The sequence below is a fragment of the Micromesistius poutassou genome (genome assembly GCF_964030765.1).
Source record: "Micromesistius poutassou genome assembly, chromosome: 10".
Taxonomy (NCBI): Eukaryota; Metazoa; Chordata; class Actinopteri; order Gadiformes; family Gadidae; genus Micromesistius; species Micromesistius poutassou.
Window position 1 is genome coordinate 20,122,241 of NC_140280.1, and position 17,447 is coordinate 20,139,687.

Sequence of the window (17,447 nt, forward strand, 5' to 3'; positions counted from 1 at the left end):
GGCTCTCTCACTCTCCCCGTCTACTCTTCAATGAGACTCACACACACACACACACACACACACACACATTTACATTCTCTTTCTCTCCTATGCACATCAAATACCAACCTCTGCTCTGAGCTCTCAGTCCACCCCCCTCCCCCGCCATGCCCCATCTCCACACATAACAAGTTTCAGAATCTACAGTGGTTGGAGGAGCCATGGCGGACCACTGACTGACACACAATACACACACACACACACACTCAGTGTGCGTGATGCATTGAGAAGGGGTCCGGGGCTACACCAGGGTTGAGGTAATGGATTGGTCTCCCTGGCTCAGTACGGCCAGGTGCATGGTCAGATATTGGAGGAGATTTTAATGTGGTTCTGCATGCATGGGCCTCAGACTGTGCACCACGTCCACTGAGACTGACGGGGGGGGGGGGGGGGGAGAAAACTGGCAGAGCAGGAAGAGTGGGGGGAGGCTGGGCGGGAGAGAGAGTGAGACTAGGAGAGAGAGAGCGAAAAAAAAACAGAGCTAGAGAGAAAGAGAGTGAGAGGTAAAGGTGAGCAGAAAAAAAGAGCATGATGGATGTTTAAAAGGGGAAGCGAGGGATGTGACGGAGGTGATGAAGAGGAGGACGGAAGAACAGGGAAGAAAAGGTGAAATTAGAGAGCTACGTGGTTTGGAATCAGAACAGAGAGAGCGGAGTAGAGAGGGGAGTGAAGAGGTAATGAAATAGGTTGAAAGGCTTGGCAGGGTGAGGGGACAGACAGATGGCAGCAGAGGAACCTGGGAAAATACTGAAAGAGATGGAAAGGAAATGAGGTACAGGAGAAAAAAAAAAAAAGAGCGGAAGGGGCTGGCTGGGAAACAGAACGCCACGAGAGCACTCCAACCAAAAAGTGTGGTTTGGCAAATCCAGCAGTGGATGCCAAAAATGACCCAATTTCTCTTGCCTTTGTTCCTTCTCTTTCAACAGCCCCCCCGATGCCAGAGGTGTGACGCCAAGCCTGGCCCTGAGGGCGCCTTCTTTCTTTTGTTGGTTTCTGATGGAGGGTGCAGTCTGAAAGCAGAAGCAGCAAGACTTTGCCTGCTTCCTGGTGATACACAGGCACAGATCAGGGACTGAGATGAATGGCCTCATCTCCTTAAAATAACCAAACATCTCGGGGGGGGGGGGGGTGTGCGTGAGCGTGTGCACGTGTATGATTCCCCTTAAGATTTAATAACATCACCGTAAATGGTGTGACTCCAGAGCTAAACACTGATCGTGAGACAAGCCTTTTGATTTCCTGCTCATCATTAGATGACACACACACACACACACACACACGTCATACTGTGTTGTTCCTGTTGTTTGCATGAGAGTAATATCTAGATTCTACAACCGTTTTTGCAGTTAGAAACATTTTTGAAAAACTCAACCAAACAAAGTTTACTGAAGGCACAACATGGTTTTCATGATCTGGAACTTAAAAACAGTACTTAGAATCGTAGAATCTTAACCTAGCAATTATTGGTGCTTGTCACTGTTGTTTCTATGAACATCCTTACAGCGATAGATTTTTGTTTCTCTTTCTTCTGACAAATGTACTTGTAGGATGTTTGGACAAAAGTGTCTGTTAAATGCTGTTTTAAAATGCAAGATTCTAGGACTCATGGAAATGTGAGAAAAGTCGGCACAGCACGACAACGTTTCATCTGCATCAACCGGCATCATTCAAGACGACCGACAGGGGATGTCTGAGCCAAGCACGTGAAGCTTACCTGTGAAGTTACGGCAACAGCAACGTGACAAATGGGGTGCCCTGTATTGGCAAGATGTTGTTGTGGTATCTGTTGCTGGCGCAGTCCTGCAATAAGCCAGTCCAGTAATTTCATTCAACCCGAATGAAACTATCAGATGGCCTATCTGTCTGTCTACCTACCTACTCATTGCGCATTAGCAAAGTCGTTCACAAAGCTAGCGAGCTGGTCGTATGTTTTGGGGGAATGGCTTCGGAGGGAGGCCTGAAGGGAGGTGTGAGATTGGAGGTGTTGGATATTTCAAAGTGTACTTTACACTGGATGGTTTCTCCAAAAAGTTTACCTTAGCAATAAAGATCAGTGCTTAGAATTTAGTGGCGTTTAGCAGAACTGAAAGTAATATTCATTAGTATGTTTTATCAGTGTATAATCGCATGAAATTAAGAATTGTTGTGTTTACGCAGGTCTCACCTTTTAATCCAAGTGTGAAAGTGTGTAGGGAAAGGCAGTCTGCGGATCAGCATTCTTTAATACATCCATAATGGGTTCGTTTTTTTGGTTGTTTCCCTGTTTGATAACTCAAAGTAGGCTCTCAGTCTTTCTGAGAAAATTGGTTTCTAAAACTAAAGTGTTGCGATACAACTGCATACCGTCATGTTATCCAAAGCAACCTATATTCCACTACCGGAGTGCAAGTAAAAATTGGCTTGAAGCGCAGACTGCTATTGAGATGAATCATCAAGACGTGTGACAAATAGCGATAATATGTTCATGAATGTACTGTACCACTGTGGATGCAATAAGAGGACTTTGTGTGAGAATCATATCTTTATTATACTGTCTTTAATAAAGACACCCGATTGAGATTGGTTAACCTGAGTCATTCGAAAGGAAAAGCTATCAAGAATCAGCTTTGGTGCAATTTAAATGAATGTGTTTTTTTTTTGCAAAACGTAAATTGCAGCGTATGGGCACAGTCCCATTCATCTCCATAATTTGTAATTATTGAATTAATGTGAGAAGAAATCTCCACAAATAACATTAAATGAAAAAGGAACTTTACTTGTAAACGACTAATAGGTTGACATTTACTGACTTAATGACTAAATATAATTCATAAAGCTATCAAGGAACCTCATCACTTGAAACTTGGCTACGTAATGCCGGCTAGATGATGACATCGTTTTGGAAGTACCTATGGCAGCTTACACTATATAGGCCAGAAAAGGGAACTGTAGCAGAGCCCGTCTACGGAGAGCGTTGGCACTCTCTATTGTTTTGTATTGAACTTGGTTGCAGTTTCATTAGAATTCCACTGGGGGTGATCGCCTGAGTGCAGATTGAATGGAGGTCTATGGAGCTAGACAGCTCTTTCACCTGCTTGTCGTTGAAATATCGCAGATTTTATTGTAGATTCCGCAAGTTCAATATAGATTATAGTTCAAAAGTCGAATGAATGAGAACTTATGTCCTTTCGATTGCTTATGGCCGTTGTTGGCCGTTCCCACTAGCATTCTGCTAATGAATGGTGATTGGTCAGGGACGGACTTGCGACTGATTACGACCAGAGACCCTCTTGATGGCATCAGAAGCTAAAGCAGAATCAGAAACATTATCTTAAGGAGGACTTTCCGTCAAAGTTAATTGTTATATATTATATGTATATATATAATATATAATATGTCTATATAGTATATTATATATATTATATGTGCAGAAGTGCCAAAGTGACTCAGAACTTGCCGTAAAGCAGGACCCCCTAAGTGAACTTCAATATTGAAGTTCAATATTCAGCGTAGTGTATCGAGTGTATTATCTTAGCCCCCCCCCCCCCCCCCCTTTTGAATGCAACTTCCAAATTACTTGACAAAAAATTACACCCTGAGAAAAGTGGAATTTGAGGGTGAAAAGTGGAATGCGGGCAAGCGCCCTCGCATGGACGGAGTCACCGCAACCAGTTCAGAAACAGGAAGTTACCAGAGTGCCACTTCTCTTCCTGTTAGACATTCTCTGACTTTAGGCATTGGGGGGAGGGGTGAATTCAGTTGGTTGCAACCTCATCACCAAACACTACGTTTTACACACTGGAACTTTTAATTATTACAAAATGACATTGAATGGGGTGTATAGGACCACTTTTACAGATTTGCGTGACAGGGAACTTCATGGTAATATATTTCCTGTCCACGTTTTTGCTTTTGAACCCATGAGCCTCTGCTTGTCTCATTGAGAGCTCATCCTTCTGGTTCCCCTAGACTCCAATCCATAAAAACAGCCGTTAGAAAGTAGCACACACCAAACTAAAGAACTCTTTAGGACACCAAATGATATAAACAACTTGAAAAATATGTTCTAATTCTCTTGATCTTTTCTATCTTCTAGTTTTGCCTTTTGATATACAGTAAGATTTCTACACCTCATATAGTGTCTTACATGATGTACAGTCTGTTCACTTAGTGGGTGTCTCTATCCATCTCCTATTTCCCTCTCTGTCCATTGATATTCACATACAGCGGTAAACATTAAACACACAAACTTTTGCGGTATCCAACTGTGTGACTGTGTTTTCATATGCATGCAAGCATATCTGTGTATTTTTTGTGTCAAAGCTGTGGTCAGAACAGCCACAGGCATGCCAGGCAAGGGATGATTAGACAATGACACTTGTACTCACACACACACACACACACACACACACACACACACACACACACACACACACACACACACACACACACACACACACACACACACACACACACACACAGGTCCCTCAGAGTTGAAAGCATGTGAGGACAGAATTACACACAATTATTTGTGTGTTGACGTGGGGTGTAAGAATGTCCCACTGCTATACCTCAACGTCACGGCGACACACACAAATAAACACTCAGGCTCCGAGCCACAGGGAACACAGCGCCAACAAAGCAGCATCCACGCGAGGGTTTAAAGTTGTGGCAGGATTTCATATGCTTGCCTGTCGTCTCGTCATGTTATGCCGGGTCACGCTAGTCCACCGGCGCCCTTGGCTTGGCAGTTGAAAGACTTGTCTGCAGCAAAACTGAGCCACCGTCTTCAAAGACGTGTGCAGAAAGCGTGCTGTATTACAGTTAAATTGAAAAATGAAAATATTGTATTCAAACAAGAACAGAATCGACATCTCTCAAGTCTCTTCCTTTCAAGTCAATATCTCAACTGCATTTTCCTGATGTGATTATATATATTATTATGCTGATGATGATAATGGTGACTTTTGTTAGTTGCTCATAACCACTTTTATAGATGGAGATAAAACTATGGCACCCATAAAAAAATATATAATATAAAATACAAACTATCTCACCCTTTCTAGTTATTAGAAATTACAACCACATTGACTTCCTGAAGGTTGCCTGGCCCCATCTGATCAGATGAAAAGGGAACATGAGCAGCATCAGCCATGGCCACGAAGACAAGGAATTATTATATGATAGATGTATATACCTGTATCTATGTGTATATGTATGTTGCATATCACTGCAAGAAATTGCATCAAAAAATTACTTTGTGCGAGCGCACAACTGCACCCAAATCATTGTTGCCGGCACTTTTGTGATTTTTGGCAGTGATATGCCGCCGTATTTGCTTGTGTTTGAAGAATGGTATGTATGTACAGGACTAGCAAAAGCACCTCAGTTCAGCCACCATTATTGTTTAGGAATGACATACAAAAGACGCTGACACTGTTGTATAACACGTCCTGCTTCTGATTCCGGAACACCAACATGCGAAGCACATGTAGAAACACATTTTGTTCTCTGTAAGTTTTTGGGTTTTTTTCGACCGCTAGCTGTAGCTAGCTGTAGGAAAAGTTATACGAGAAAGTGTTTTTCAGAAACTCACAACAACTGTGATGTCAAACCGCTTAGGGCATTGAGATTCATGCCACAGTTTCATCCCCACTCTCGCCGCTTGTCTCAAAGTGGGCCTGCTTACTGTGAATACATGCATTTTGGAGCAAGCACACACGAAATTGCCTCCATTACAGCACGAGGACTTATGGGCATTGTAAGATTCAAGAAATAAAGAGGGGCGGGGGGGGTGCCTGGCAAATCACAGCCAGCAGAAAAACAAGACCAGGAGACAACCAGTCTCCTGGTCTTAACCTTTGAGTGTCACATCCTTCTCCTGCTGCTGTTTCACCCTCATATGCCAGAGAAACACAATAAATACTACACTGTGGACCATCAGCACTCAGATGTTTTGTTGTTTTTGAATAAATTTATGAATTTCTGCCACAAACTGAATAACTTTGGGAGACCACTTGGACTCTGGTGAATGGACTGAGAGAACGTCACATAGGCAGTCACAATGCCATGAGTGTGGTTTGATTTGATAAATGTTTTGTATTTAAATATAATGTCTAAAATTCAAGTCGAGAAGGTTAAATCAAAGCATACCAAGTGTTTGGTGGCTCTCAATGAATCCAAAATTATAAAAAAGTGTGAACACAAAGTATATGTTTTTTCCGGTGTGTTCACCGGCCGTCTTAGAAGGAGCAACGTGTCCCTTTCTCTTAGAGAGAGTAATAAGCTCTGTCTCCAGAAAAACACTGTATCCAACTTCAGCACGGTCTGATAAGAAACCTTGGCTCTGTCACTCTTTTCCACTTGCTTTTGCCTTTATTCCCCCATTCTCGCTCTCTCAACTCCGCACTCTTATCCTCTCGCCCCTCTCCATTTCATCAAGACAGAGTGTTCTCTCTGTCCCCCACAATTCCTTCTCTCTCTCTCTCTCTCTCTCTCTCTCTCTCTCTCTCTCTCTCTCTCTCTCTCTCTCTCTCTCTCTCTCTCTCTCTCTGGCTCCGTAATAGAGGCATCCAATCAGGTCTGCCCACCTGCACAATGGAAGATACAGGTCCAAGCCGTTGCCAGGGCGAGATAAACAGACTGGGGGGGGGGGGGGGTCAGAGAGAGACGGAGGAGCTGGGGTTGCGAGGAAGAGAGTAGGAGGCAGATATAGAGAGGGAATATAATGCCATCCATGTTGTATCCTTGGCAACCAGGGACAGCAACAAAGAGTCTAGGAGTAGGAAATATTGGTTGACAGCAATTTATGAAAGTGAGCAACCTTTGGAAATAGTAAAAGTTGTGCTAGACAAAAAATTGTTTACCATGGCGATAAACATGTTCTGTGAAGTATTCACTGTGTCCATGGGTGTCTATGTAAAATATTAAAAATTATTGTACAAAAGTACAAAAATGAATGACAACTGCAAATCTATACTGTATTAATATTCTGTTAGAGGATAGTGTTTTTTATAGGTTTTACAATGCAGAAGGACTTTGGTTACAGTTTATCTTGATTGTATACACACAAAAAATGGAACTATGCACACACATTTTTGCAAAACTAAGTACTAAGCACAAATCTCATCATTTAGCACACTTGGTTCACCTGGAAAACACTGGTCTTCAAAACGCCACACCCAATTACCAGTTGGTCTCACTCACTTCTCACCTGTTCACACTCAACTGGCAAAACACGTCAGTCATGTGTGAGAGCATAAAAGAGGCCTCAGGTGAGCTCTACTGTGTTGTAGTTTAGCTCCTCTGGCCTGATTTACATGTAGATCTGTCTCACCTCATTTATATTCTTATTTTTTATTTTTTGTTGGCCTACAAAAAAAAAAGTTCAACATCTGCAGCCGCATACCGAAAGGTTTACTTAGGGAAGGCAACTTTATTTACATAGTTGCCTTAGTTCACTTCAATCTAACATGGAGAAGAAAGCCTGTGACAGATTGACCGATGATATAGTCATCAGGCCTTATCAAGTATAGGAGGAAATCCAGAGGAAATAGACGGCGACCCACAATGAAAAGGTCAAAAACTCCTGCAATTTAGGAAAGCTTAACATTGTTCACATCTGGAATCTGCCATTCGTGGGTCTTCAGACTGTGGTGGAAATAAAATAACAAAGGGCTGAAGGAACCTTTTAGTTCCAGGACATTTTGTTCCTCAAACTAAAAGTTCTGGTACTTTGGGTGGAAGTATGGCATAGGTTGAGGCATGAGATTCGCCAGTGGTCACATGCTGAAAACTATCTGCATCATCTGGATTTGGCGTTTCCTCGTTGTCTGCCAGTCCAACACTTTCATTGACAAGAAAACATTATGTCAGATGTCAGGAATGAGAGTCCAATTGATTTTGAGGCGACTGGGGACGAGCGAGAGAAAGAGGGTCATTTTGAACCTTGGGAAGGGAGGACAGAGTCGTTCCACAGGACAAATCTGTTCCACCACAACTTAATGGAGAAGCCTGAGATTGTCTGGCCCGCAAGACATTTGCTTGGACGGGTGCTTTATATAGCGGCTGACAAAGTCCACTCTGCTATAATTCTCCAGCCTTTCATCCAGCTGTTACCCTTGGCTTTGTCACTGACAGAACTTGGGCTGTGAAGCTCCCATGCCAACAAGCAGGAAAATAAGATGAGCAAGAGATGTTTATTTGTCACTGGGCTCTTCTCCTCGCCCTAGGATTCTCATTAGGTTTCTCCCGACGTCGTTCATCCCGCTCCGCTGATTTGAAGGGCTTGCCTGGCTCCAGAGCTAATTACAGTTTTTCACAATTGCTTAAACACATTTCCTGAGACTACATCACTTTCTCAAAACCCTAGACACAAATTTCAAAACTCACACACAAAATGCAAAATCCTACACACAGTGTTAACTCTTCACTAAATGGTATTTTCTTTTCAAATGACGAACACATACAGTACATCATATGAGTAGACATTTCTAATCACCCATTGAACACTGGTGTGCAGAATGGAAAACACTATAGTATGAATGGAAAACAGTATATGAATGCTTCATCAGTAGAATTATGCTTTTGCATGTTGAGTGTTACACTGTCACCTGGTGGGTGTAAAATATTACCTAATGTTACAGTTTTTCACACAATTGTTTACACACATTAATTGGAAAATCAGACACATTGTGCGCCCACACCCCCTCCAGAGAACACATCACGCCCATCCGTCAACTTCACTGGCTTCCCGTTAAACAACGCATACATTTCAAGATCCTCCTCACCACCTACAAAGCCCTAAACAACATTGCCCCTTCATACCTGACAGATCTCCTCCATCGCCCCATTCACCCCCACCGAACACGCTCCACTGATGCCAACACCCTCACCCCCATCACCAGGACCAAATACCGCACCATAGGGGACAGAGCCTTTGCCATCGCCGCCCCTACCCTCTGGAACTCCATCCCCCTGGCCGTCCGTAACTCTGATTCACTGCCGTCTTTCAAAAGTCATCTCAAAACCCATCTCTTCAACATCACTTACACCACCTGACAAATCATTTTCCACCCTCTCTCTTTCTTATTTTCCTATATACTCTCTGTATTGTTGTTTTTGAGTATCTGTATGCATGTATGTACTGTATGTATTGTCCATTTGTATCCTTTTCTGTTTTGTGTTTTTGTAAAGCGTCTTTGTACCTAGAAAAGCGCTATATAAAACCTATGTATTATTATTATAGTGTGGAATCAGGCCATCCCATACAACAAGCATCACACAGGGGTGGCCTGGCATATTCTGTCTGCTATTCCCATTGCGTTACTCCAAAAGTGCATTTATCATTACTACTGCAGTGTCAAGAGCTCACACTTTCTTTGCTCCTCAGCAATAAATGTGAACTCAATCAGATGAACGGTTGTCGAGTAATTAGAAGAACAGATGGACAAACATAGGTAGCCTACTTCTTTTATTGGTAGATTAGATAGTAAGATGGTTTTTTAAACATGCATTATCGGTCTCTGCCTTCTGCTTATGGAATGCAATATCACACTGACATATTCTCACCTCACAGGTTTTTGAATACATCCGTATTTTTGCACGGAAACCTGAATATGCATGTTTCTCAGGGCATTTCTCTGCCCAGCACCCTTCATATATCTCTATTATATGACAGCCCCATCAGCAGCCCCTGTCATGTCCACTGGCAATAACACCACAGAATCCACCGCAGAGGCCTTTGTGAGTACCACTGCAGTGTCCTCCTGATCCTCCACCACTGATGGAGGACGTGGCACCTTGCCGATAGCTGTTGGCTGCTTAGGCCTATTGGCTGCCTTGTGGATCCACCAGTAGCTGTATACCATCCCCGCTGGTAGACAGCTAAGTTATCATTCGCCGGTTTTTGCTTATGTGGGCACACATATTCTTCAATGTCCAAGATCACTACAGCAAAACAATTTCAGACGGCCTGTGCTCACATTGACAGAATGATATGAATCCCTGTGTTTGGCTTGAAAAGAAAGATCAAGTTTATCTGATGAGTCTTCCGGAAACATAAACGCTTGACTCATTACAGAATGGGCAGTTTATTGTAGCTTCTCCCCGACAGCAAACAACACCGCTTTGAAAAAACCTGTTCATGCAGAGAAGTTGGGGAATCGGTTCTCAAGGAGGAAGAAGAAAGGTCAGGAAAGATCCCAGCGGGCAGCGAGAAAGAGATTAATTATACATGGTTCATTGGGGGAATTGCTCTTTCGCATTAAATCATGTGACAGCTGTGTTTCCTGACCCAAGCGGCCTAAATATCATCAAATGTGCATGCAGTAAACCTTCAGGAAGAGTCAAGCAACATTAGTTAAGGGTGGGTTGGTACCAAGCGGCTGCAATTAAGGCATGGCCACAGCATTTGGCTGTGCACATATACCACAAATCCTAAGGGTTGTTTTAGACTTGGTTACGGTTATTGTGTGTGTGTGTGTGTGTGTGTGTGTGTGTGTGTGTGTGTGTGTGTGTGTGTGTGTGTGTGTGTGTTTAATTCAAAAGAGATTTGCCATTTCAATATACCACAGAAAAGCAATCATATCTCGTACTAACTTGTTTCATTAGTTACAATCACAAGATGGAACATAGTACATAGGTACAATCAGCAGATGGAATATAGGTACAATCAGCAGATGGAATATAGGTACAATCAGCAGATGGAATATAGGTACAATCAGCAGATGGAATATAGGTACAATCAGCAGATGGAATATAGGTACAATCACAAGATGGAACAGAACAGTTGATGGGTCGACTCAATGTATCCAACATGGTGGGCTGGAGGGGATCTAAATAAATTCTGGAGGGGATCTATTCACATTTATGATGTCACTAAGGTATCCTTTGTAAAAAAAAAATGGCAATATAACATTTGTGGTGTAACAGTTTCCCCTGTAAAAGTGTGTATTTTGTTCAAATAGAACATGTTGGCTAGATGGATGCTGCTTGTTCGGTGTATTATATGTATTATAAAACTGATACCTACATTGCATAAGATATATATGTTAGATATGTTTTATGATGATGATGACAAGGGCGTGGGCGTTGATGTATAAAAACACCCAAGGGCCATGGACGCTGTGTGCGAAAAAAATCCCATCTATTCTAATGTGTTCAGGTCATCACCCCCATAACCTTGAATACAGGAACATAGATACATAAGAACCAGGAACGCTACTAACGCAGTTAGACAGTCTGACCGTCTGGCGATGAGTGACGGAGGAGCTGGAGTCCGCTAGCTCCGCCCTTAACATGAAGACAGACAGACAGAACACAGGGTGATCCTAGCGCTTTAACATGAAGACAGACAGACAGACAGAACACAGGGTGATCCTAGCGCTTTAACATGAAGACAGACAGACAGACAGAACACAGGGTGATCCTAGCGCTTTAACATGAAGACAGACAGACAGACAGAACACAGGGTGATCCTAGCGCTTTAACATGAAGACAGACAGACAGACAGACAGAACACAGGGTGATCCTAGCGCTTTAACATGAAGACAGACAGACAGACAGAACACAGGGTGATCCTAGCGCTTTAACATGAAGACAGACAGACAGACAGAACACAGGGTGATCCTAGCGCTTTAACATGAAGACAGACAGACAGACAGAACACAGGGTGATCCTAGCGCTTTAACATGAAGACAGACAGACAGACAGAACACAGGGTGATCCTAGCGCTTTAACATGAAGACAGACAGACAGACAGAACACAGGGTGATCCTAGCGCTTTAACATGAAGACAGACAGACAGACAGAACACAGGGTGATCCTAGCGCTTCTGTACCACAAACACACACAGGCCGAGGTGTGTGGAGGGAGAGGGAGAGACTGGAACTCGTTTCTCCTCAGTGTATGTCCGAAAGAACCTTATTTTAGTACCAAGTCCGAGAGAAACCGAGAAAGAAATATATATACACACACACTGAACAAAGTTCAACCACAGGGCCGGCTGCACAGACCCTTTGTACGGCTGTTCTTGAGGGTTCCTTTTTTTCTGCTCTCTTTTCTCGAATAAATCATTTTTGGAAGAGTAAAAAAAGAGTGGCTACTGCTACTTATTTTATGCCGCTCTGTAACACTGAACAGGCCACACTGTAATCAGAGAAATCTGTTTTGGTATTCCACGAGGCGTTCCCCCGTGGGAGACATGTGTTGGCGTGTTGGCTAATGGCTGTCCGTGACGATGGCCCAGCTCATTAGTCTGAGGTCCGCAGTCGGAACGGTCCTCCTTCATTGCAGGGCGGACAGAGATTTGGCAAAGGGTTGTCAGCTCACTTTTCCTGATAGCACACCTGGGGAGCGCTTTGAAAACGTATCGCTCTGCTGCCAAGTGAGAGATCAGCGACGGACACACGGCGACGGCCCTGTGCTGCACTGCACTTTATTTCCAGACTCGATTTAAACTTTATTTCCCCAGGGTCGCAGACTGAAGGTCAATACTGTCCCCAATGTGGCGCGTTCACACACACACACACACACACACACACACACACACACACACACATCACAAACACTGTGATACCATCACCCTCAACATCACACACACAACATCACACACACACACACACTACCCTCAACACATAGACGCCCACACACACACACACACACACACACACACACAGATTCCCCTTCTCTCAAACACACACACACACACACACATGCATTACCTCTGCCTCTCTCTCTGTAACTCGCCCAGTGTGAGGCTATGGGTGGGTAGGGCCGCCTGCCGCTGAAGCCTGGAGGGCCGCAGGCGCACCGGAGCTCAGCTGACCCGTCTCACCTTACCTCTGCACTTTCTTCCGACGTTTTTTCTGGGTGATTTCCATTCCTCCCTCTCCGCCTCCACCTTTCATCAGAAGTAATTGACGTTTGAGCCTCGCAGCTCTGCGTCAGGGGGACCGAGGCAACGCCTGCACGTGCACTCAAACACACACGCGTACTATGCATACACACATGCACACGCACACCCCCACACACACACACACACACGCATCCACCCACACACCCACCCCTACGCCCACATCCACACACACGTTATTTTGGCTTGAGGGTGTATTATTTCTCTTTTCAGCTTTTCGCGGCGTTAACGACCTCACCCGCGAGGTAACTTCAACTTTGCAACATGCTGAGCTTTCAACAACGCGGCGGAGAACAACTTTCCACCGACTGGATCTGAGGACATGTGTTGAGCGTGCACCCAGACGCCTCGTGTGTGTTGTCGCTATTGATGCTGCTAACACAAAAGAGCCATTACCAAACCGAGCGCGCTCCAGCTCTCTCTCTCTCTCTCTCTCTCTCCAGCTCTTTCGCTCTCTCCATCTCCGTCTCTTGAAAAACGCCAACACTGTACTAAGCCGGCCTTATTCTCCGACATGAGACTCACAGCCTCCAACATCACAAGGCTGCCAAAGCCTTGTGAGAGCCCCCTGCTCTCCCCACCACCACCACCACCGGCACTTCAGTTACCCACCCGTCAATGGCTAACGACGGATGGGGGCGGGGGGGGGGGGGGGGGGGGGGGGGATTCTGACTAGTCATTGCGGCGCCACGGGCTACCGCTACCCCGAGTGTCAAAGTGGAGACATTAACATGATTTGCAGGGAAAGAAAGAAAGAAAGAAAGAAAGAAATCTTCAAACTCTGCTTGGTCACTCTAACCCAAGTCCCCTGTCTGCCGGCTGCAGAGCGAGACGCTAGCAGGAGCCGTCCGCCCAGAGGCCCTGAGGGGCTGCTGCTGTGATCCCAGGCCTTTCTGTCTCTCCCCTTTCATCCTCCCAGCGGGGGGGGGGGGGGGGGGGGGGGGGGGGGGGGTCCTGATGGGGTCATCAAACGTTGGCTGACTCTGAAAAACGTTGCCTCACTCTGAAAAAGTCACCAGCAACTACCTCTGTCTGTCTGTCTGTCTGTCTGTCTGTCTGTCTGATTGTCTGTCATACATTTCTCAGTCTCTCGCTTTCTTTACAAAAAGTGCATAATATAATGTGAATGCTGCACGCGTGTGTGTGTGTGTGCCTCGCTCCTGCAGGATCAAGGGCGCACAGCTAACTAGACTCCAGAGAGACACATGTTGTCTGTGGTCCAAAATAACTCCTTTATGTGTGTGTGTGCTTGTGTGTGTGTGTGGTAGTGGCGATTTCTCTAAGACTGCAAGGGAAGCTCAGCTTCCCCTAAAATTAAAAAAATTAAATGGTCAAATATATACTGTTGTGTTAACATTTCATTGACTAAAAATGCATTAGATCACGTCCATCTCGAAGACGAGTTCATTCAGAATCAGCTGCTTATCGCAGGTCGACTGACTGGACGTCCTTCTCATACACTCCCGTAGCGTCACAGTGCGTTTGCCTGTTGAAGCTCACCGTCCGTCCACTTCAATGGGGCTGCATAGCCCGGACGCTCAGCGTCTCTGGGGGTGCATGGAGGAGTGGGCTGGCCTGGACGCTGGGCTTCTGTGTGATGATTGGAGGGTCTGCGAAAGACTGAGTTGCAGTTTGATTGACAGCGTTTTTGATCTATAAAACGTCGCCAGAGCTCGAAAGACAAACTGCAACCTATTTCTCTCGTACATTTCATACACTTATACACACAATCCCTTGCTTCAGTTTAACATAATTCCCACATTTCCTTGTTCAAGTTTAATATCGTTTTGGTAGTTGGCCATCTCTTTGATTCAGGGAGCCTGAGGTCTGAACTTCAAGTCCTGTATTCAGATCAGGACTTGCAGGGTGACAGGGGAAAGCTGTGTGATTTCTTGGTGTTCCTTAAAGACATGGAGTTGGATAGTGCAATGCCTCAGCTTTACAAACTGTTCTCATTAGTGGCAACAATTGGAGCTACATCTGCAGGTGTATAAAGGAGCTTCTCCTGTTTAAAGCGGCTGAAGTCCTACACCCATCACACAATGGGCCACGGTCGTTTAAGCAGCCTAGCTCTGCTGGCCATTGAGAGGACACTGGTCAAGTCACTGGAAAAGACGGCTAGTTGGTATGACAGAGCATTTCCTTGAAAAGAAACAGAGAGGATAATTTACATATACATAAATTGACAATTTATCTGATGTAGGCCGAAAATGAGCTTCCCCTCTTTGAAAGACCAGCAGCCGCCACTGGTATCCGGCAATATATTTTGTAAAATTTATTCAACAATTTGCAAACAATGCAAACAGTAAGCCTATTGAACAGGCTCTTAAATTAATTTTCATGAAAATAAAAAACGTAATACAATTATATGTATAAATCGAGCAGACACGCAGTGAATGTGAGGGAAAGACACTGATATTTCGGCTAGTCAAAGGCTCAAATTGGTAGGGGAATTTTTCAACAGCCAAAGAAATGTTTGCATTCCCTAGGAGGATCAAAGAATTCATAATTTTTCGTAATTTTTTAAAACACCCTTAAACAATCAAGTCTTCGTGTTGTTTCGTGCTTGTTCTCCCGCTGTCCACCAGATGTCCTTAGACTTTTCCAATCACTTCGTTCCCCAAATGTGCGTCCTTGCCACTCCCTTCCCACCCGCCCCTCAATCCCTGATCAGTGTCTCCCCATACACATACCATCACTTCCTTTGTTCCCGCGTTGGTAGTTTTGTCATGTCTCTTATTGTTTGTGGCTCCCAAACGGAAGTGTTTCCTCTGCCTGTTTACGGAACAGAGATCTGTCGTTGCTTTATTAAAAACTACGATATTAAAGGTGACATCCTGATTCGTGTGCATTTGGACCTATCTTCCCTCCTTGTTCCTGCTGCACCGCCAGCAGCCCCCCCACCCCGACACAACGTGCCTGAAACCGAGACGTGAACATGAAAGACCAGTGAGCCAGACTTGACTCCACAGACGGAGGTCCACACCGTCTTCTGCTTTCCATCGCTGCACAAATAACCACAGTGGCAAGCTGTACGCCATCCAATCTATTTGTGTCTTTTGTTATGGTAGCAAATCAATTTGCGAGGCCAGGGCGAGCACAACACTGTGTCTGACTTTTCTCTGTCTTGAGATTTGTGATCCCCAAAAACTACCATTGTGTGTGTGTGCGTGTGTGTGTGTGTGTGTGTGTGTGTGTAGGTGAGACCGGAAAATAAGCCCACATCAGCCGTTTAAAGTGCACTGCTTAAATGTTTAGTCATCGTTTCAGATTGCAAAGGGTGTGCAGTGAGGCCCCAACGTCAGCCAGTCTGCCTCTGGCTCAGAGCGTCTTTCACACTTCTGCTCCTAAACACGTCAGACTCACCAACCAACCGACCAATCAAGAGCCATCACCCACTCCCTCTCCTCGGTAACAGCTCACTTTGCCACGAGTTCCCGGCTTATTTTAACACTGATTCAGTGTCAGTGTCGTTGGCCTCAGTCGCTGCAGATGAACTGACGCCTACTAATTGCTTCATCAATGCACTCTGTACATCTGTAACTTAACAACGGTGGCCATGTCAACAGTGCAAGGTGTCAACGAGGTGTTCACTCACGGACCATCTGGAGCATTTGAACCAGCAACCCTTCAAATGCTTTACTCCCTAAGAGGATTTTCTTGAGGATCAGCTTCATCAGATATATTTGTTATTTGTTTATTATGTGATCAGCCATTGCTGTAGCATACATGTATATTTCAACTTGCTAATTAGAAGTGGAGTTATAAAGATTTCCAACAGTTGGCACAGTTTGTTTTGCGACAATATGGTTTAGTGCCATTTTTCATCCATAAAGTTGGGATGAAAAAAAATCTCTTTCTTTTCTCTCTCTCCCTCTCCCTCTCTCTCTCTTTTTCTCTCTCTCACTATCTTTCTCTTCATCTCTCTCTCTCTCTCCCTTTCTCTCTCTCTCTCTCTCTTTCTCTTTTTTTCTCTCGCTCTCTTTCTCTTCATCTCTCTCTCTCTCTCTCTCTCTCTCTCTCAGCAGATTATCAATGTCCCCACAGGGGATAAACACCCTGCTGGCTACTGTATAATGGACTGAATACAGTATGGAAAAGGCCTGCACTTATGAATCCTATATACCAAAGAAATAAAGATTACCACACAGAAGTACTCTCGTGTAGACCTTCACAGAACCGACTCATACATTATATTCGAAAACATTTACAATTTAAAGACCTGTCGGTTTTTTTGCTTTTTGGGGCAAATCACCAGTATTGTTATTGAACACTGTTATATCTAATTCCAGCATAAAGGCGAACATAAAATAGGAATAGAAAATGCATCATTTTTTGTTGAAATAAATCAGCCAAGCAATTATTTATTACCATTTTCCGCGCCTTTCATGCTAATGCACAACAAGGGCATGCAAGAGGCCACATTTGTGACAAAGTAATAACAAACACATTCCACAGTTGATTGCTATTTTTGCAGACGCTTTTATGGAAAGTGACATGACAGTGATTTGAAATG

The 17,447-nt window shown here is 44.4% G+C and overlaps 1 pseudogene across 1 annotated transcript in view; it reads right to left on the reverse strand.

Annotated features, from left to right (window-relative positions):
• Positions 1-17,447, reverse strand: part of LOC311354494 — a 208,645-nt pseudogene that overhangs the window by 181,049 nt on the left and 10,149 nt on the right. The window contains exon 2 of the transcript in view: positions 10,482-10,552. The product of the transcript in view is annotated as an uncharacterized misc_RNA (transcript). The remainder of the gene's footprint in view (positions 1-10,481; positions 10,553-17,447) is intronic.